A 5,542-nucleotide genomic window follows, 5' to 3' on the forward strand; every position below is an offset into this window, starting at 1 on the left:
TGTTACTTTAAAAAGAGATTATCCATTGTTCTTATTTTACTTACTTTCTTGGATATCTTCCAATAAGGTTATCTTATTGTACATGAATGGTACAAAATTATTTAAACAATGTTCTTTAAAAAATATATACCTATATACTGCAAAATCTCACGATATAGTGAAAAATCCCCAATACAAAATTAGATATATACAATTTAAAAATCCGCGATATAGTGAGACCACGAAAAGTGGACCGCGATATGGCGAGGGATGACTGTAAACATTTAGACTCACAAAACTAGTGGAGGCCACACATGACACTGGCCTGTTTAGAAGGACATAGGACAAGAAGCTCACATACCAGCAAGGCAGTGTTAGATATTCCTAGTGGTGGAAATCTTTGTAGCAATTTACTCAGCAGATTTCTCAGTCAAGAAGACAAGATCCTTTTCTTCCCTGGCTGCTTGAATATCAGCCATATGAATGACACAATAACTCTCTGGACCAGGAAGTTGATGACCCACAGACCAGTTCAGTGGAAACAAATGGTCATTGACCTGCACCCTGGGAAGGCAACAGTACCCAAGACAAAAATTTGAGAAAAACTAGCCAAAATGTGTAAGACCACACCAGATGTCCTCTTTGTGTTTGGATTCAGAACCCGTTTTGGTGGTGGCAAGGCAACTGGCTTTGGCACGATTTAGGATTCCCTGGATTACATAAAGAAAAAGGAACCCAAACACAGACTTGCAAGACATGGCCTGTATGAGAAGATAACCTCAAGAAAATGGAGAAAGGAACTTAAGAGTAGACGGAAGAAAGCCGGGCACTGCACAGGCCAATGCTGGTGCTGGCAAAAGGAGTCAAGATTCTTCAGTGACTTTATCTGTGGTGACTGTGCAGATTTTTCATGCGAGGTTTAATAAACTAAGAACTTAAAAAAAAAAAAAAGACATGATCTACACTGGATAGGTGTACAAGTTGTCTTGATTTCATGCCACCCAGAAAACAATGTCTCTGGTAACAATCCATAGGTATGGCCTCCAGGGTCCCCAAAAGAGACTTGAAGGTTAGGAAAAGAACCCAAGGCTATGGTGACTCCCATTCCAGATAAAAGTTACAAACAAGGGGCCATTTTTATTATAAGCAATGTTGCCTAGTAATAGTTGGCATATACCATTTTTATCGAGTTAAAAGAAAATGTAGTGAGAAAATTAACCAAAAGTCAGATTCTCATACAAAGGAGGAAAGGTTTTAATACTTTATTACAATCTAGAAATTTAAAGACTCAAATGAAAATATACTAAAATGAATTAAGGACTTCAGGAAGATGGCCAGATATATTATTTTAAAAGCCTTTTGATGTACCAGCAATGATTAGGGCATGTAATGGGATAAATATTCCTTTTATAATAGTAACAGAAACCATAATTACTTAATATACATCATATGCCAAAAATATTCAAGCCCTACATAAAGAATATCTTAAAACTTAATTGAAAATTTCTGAATAAATGAACCATGTTTATTGGATGGGAAGAGTCCATGTTGTAGAGATGTAAGAACTCTTCAAATATGCTACAGATATGGCATAATTACAATAAATATCCCAATAGAATTCTTCTAAGGAATTTGAAAAATTGATGTGCAAGGAAATTTTGAAAGAAATAGAGGTGTACTTATTTTTTAGACATCAGGAAGTTATAGTGACTAAGAGTATAGATTTGGCCCAGAAAATAAGCAATACATCTCAGTAGAATTGAATAATTATGTTCAGAAATAGATACTTTAATTTTCTTTTATGTTGATATAACTTGCACACATAAAACACATACCTATTATATGTACAGCACAGTGAATTTTTCCATATGGATATTGTGGTTAACCACCACACAGATCAAGATATGGATCATTTCTGGTACCCCAATATCTTTGCTTATACTCTTTTAGTCATTATCACTCCCTCCATCAAAAGTAACCTTGGGTTAGTTTTGCCTGCTTACAAACTTCATATAAATTGAATCAAACAGATGTCATCTTTTGTGGCTGGGATTTTTTGATCAACATTTTTTTTTTTTTTTGTATTTTTCCGAAGCTGGAAACGGGGAGAGACAGTCAGACAGACTCCTGCATGCGCCCGACCGGGATCCACCCGGCACGCCCACCAGGGGGCGATGCTCTGCCCCTCCGGGGCGTCGCTCTGTTGCGACCAGAGCCACTCTAGCGCCTGGGGCAGAGGCCAAGGAGCCATCCCCTGCGCCGGGGCCATCTTTGCTCCAATGGAGCCTAGGCTGCGGGAGGGGAAGAGAGAGACAGAGAGGAAGGAGAGGGGGAGGGGTGGAGAAGCAGATGGGCGCTTCTCCTGTGTGCCCTGGCCGGGAATCGAACCAGGGACTTCTGCACGCCAGGCCGACGCTCTACCACTGAGCCAACCGGCCAGGGCTTGATCAACATTTATTTGTGATATTTGTCTATGTGCTTGCATGTAGCAATAATTTGTTCTTTTTCACGTTGTCGTACAATAAGTCTTCACTTAATGTCTTGGACAAGCCATTTAGGATTCTCAGCTGTAGAAATAATACCACTCTGCCAGAGCTTAAGAAGTAGTTGGCACTTAGGTAAAGCATATGGCACTTGGCTAGGCATTCAGCTCTGGTGATATACAAGGTGGAAGGGAAGCAGGCAGCCTGCAATCAACTTCCAAGTTCTAGTGCATTTTGGATCTGTGACTTTAAGCAAATTCCTTAACTTCTCTGTGTCACTGTCTCTGCTGTAGAGGATGTTAAATGACACAATATATGTAACTACCGTAGTGCCAGGTACATCGAAGGAGAGAAGACATCAGTGGTTTTCTAGGAAAGAGCAGGGACGGTAGAGTGGTGGCTGAAATCCGATGCAGGCAGACCAAGGGATGCAACAGGGGTGTCCAGGGATGAAGGCTGGGAAGGCTGGGATACTGGGAGGGCTGAACAGGAGCGGCGGCAAAACGGACATTCACAAGCTCCAGCAAATGCAGAGCACACCTGCAGAAACACCTTAACAGTAAGGTGACCAACTTTTTTTACAATGAAAAGGAGGACAAAAATAAATTGAAGAAAACAATATTGTAAATAAAAGAAACATTTTATTCATTACAACAATAATATGCTATAATATGATAAATGCATAATAAAACACTTGTAATATTTTATATTAGAATTATGCTTACATGCCTATTAATTTTTAATAATAATTGTAAGAAAAAAGTACTCATTTAGATACAAATACATCACATCACACGCAATGGATTGACTCTGCATCCATGGAATACGGACATTTACAGATGAGTCTTCCAATATCAAAAAGGAGAACGTGTAGGAGGACACTTTTCGAGGGAGGACAGAACTTACAAAAGGACTGTCCCCCCTAAAGGAGGACGATTGGTCATCTTATTAATAGGCCAACCATCAACTATTACGCCACTGCCACCTCCCAACCAGTCCCACGCTTTCGAGCTTTCCAGCACGGAGTCAGGCGCAGCGAGGTGAGCGGGAGCGGACGCCGCTGGGGCTCGGTGTGCAAGCCTCAGTCCCTAGCCGCGCCCCAAAAGGCTTGTCCGCACCTCGCCTTCCACTCCCAGCTGCCCTAAGGAGGAGCCTCTGTGGGCTGCCCAGCAGGGGTCTGCGGGCAGGTGGGTGCTGCGGGACGGTCGCTGGCACCTAGAGTTATTTGCACTGGCAGGATTGTTGGAAGAGAAGGCGCGGCGTTGTCGGTTCTGAGTAGGTTGATGTTCCCTGAGACCCTCCGCTCACTTAGGACGGAGCCCCCGAGTTCCGAGTGCCCTGAGGAGTAGGACAGCTACCTGAGTGGTGCTTCCTCTATTCTCCCGCCGACTTTAGGCGCACTGTTGTAAAACAAATGCAGCACCTGGGTGGTTTGCTTCTTCTTGGGTGGGGAGTTTAAGTGCAGTTGTTCCTTTCCAAGCTTGTGCAAGGTAAACTATTCTTTAAAAATCAAAACAAAGCCCCTAGTCCCATATAAAATGAAAGCGAGTTCCTAGAGGCAGCTCAATTAGGTTGCCACAATAAAGGTATGTTTTCGTTTTTATTTTCTTGAAATGCAAAACAAAATAAAATGTCAAAGTATTGTTCCGCTACTCAGTTTCCTTCGTGAAGACCACATTAAAATGTGATATGTCAGTGCCAATATAGTTGTGAGTGCACGAAGAGACTGAGGCACAGAGAAGCAACCTGCACTCCCAATTATTTCACACGTAGTGTGTGGCAGAGCCAAGATCGAGATCTCAACACTTTGGCTTCAGCGCTTAAGGCTTTTCTTGACTACTCAGTATTGCCTCCAGGTTAGTTTCTTGTCAAATTGTGGCTAGACAGTTACTTCAATTGTTTGTTTTTTTTTTTAAAGAATAAAATATCTGAATCCCAGATCCTGGATAATAATTTACCTCTATAATAGATAAAAAGTTACCTAGGGTAACCTGATGTGTTCCATTCATACCTGAATTTAAAAGACATTAATTAGGAAATTGGTATTTTACTTGTGATCAAGGTATGAAAAATTTATGATTCAAAACTCTTCATTTCCTTTTTTTTTTTTTTTTGGTCTTAAAGTAGTCAAATCTGTATGTGTGAGAATACCTGATACCTGCAATTTTTGTCCATTCTTTAGAGTTACAGCGACTTTCCATCTTCTCTTTGGGCGGCCCATCTCCTCTCCAGGGCTGCACTGTGGCTGCGAGCACACTGAACAGACTCTGATAGCTGAATCATAAGGGACCATGACCTTCAATTCAGTCTTTTCTTGATGTGTGGCAAGCTGCTGAGTTTCGGTTCCCCACTCTAGCAACTGTTGAACACTTTAGGTACAAAAAATAAAAACTCTCAATAGGTGACAAACCAAAACACAAACTTCCCTTACATAACTTTTCTTCTACGTAGGCCAAGCATTTCAGGTGGACCTTAGAGGTTCTGGTTATATTTCATTTCAGTGGTGTATGGTTTGTGCGTTGTCAGGCACAAGTGCACAGTTTTATGGATGAGTTTTCTCCTTCCCTCCTGTTGGGTGGTTTTATAGTTTTATAGTTGCCATCACAGGTTGTCCTCTGCTCCTCTCCCCCTGCAGCTCAGAACCAGATTTTAGGATACAGTATTTTGCTCCTCTTGTTCTGTGATCGTATTTGGGAATCTTAGGTCCAGATTGGCTTGGAGTCTCTGTTCTTCACCTCTCCAGGCCCATAGCTTCCTGTGAAATTAAAGTACTTAGCTCCAGTTGGCAGTTCTCTTTTTCAGCTTCTTTTTAAGAGGAAGGCTCTCAACCCTCAAGTTTGGCTTGGGACTATAGTCTTACAGAGAGCAAAACTCCTCTGTTCTATCAGAATTGAGTTCCCGGCTTCCAGCAAAGGGCTCCATCCCCAGGCCCCAGAAGGCCCGGTGTTGCCCCCCTGTCATCACTGTGTATAGCTGTACCTTGTCCCCTGGGATGATTTTCTCATTCTTGAGCCCAGCTGTGGCTTATTGGTTTTCTCTTTTTATATTTTGTCACTCATTGTAAGCTCCCAGAGGATAGG

General features: G+C 41.8%; 1 pseudogene; it reads left to right on the plus strand.

Annotated features, from left to right (window-relative positions):
- The first annotated feature begins 458 nt into the window (after window positions 1-458).
- LOC136381466 (small ribosomal subunit protein eS24 pseudogene) lies at window positions 459-3,607 on the plus strand (annotated as a pseudogene).
- Window positions 3,608-5,542: the final 1,935 nt, after the last annotated feature.

This window comes from Saccopteryx leptura, chromosome 9 (genome assembly GCF_036850995.1).
Source record: "Saccopteryx leptura isolate mSacLep1 chromosome 9, mSacLep1_pri_phased_curated, whole genome shotgun sequence".
Classification (NCBI taxonomy): Eukaryota; Metazoa; Chordata; class Mammalia; order Chiroptera; family Emballonuridae; genus Saccopteryx; species Saccopteryx leptura.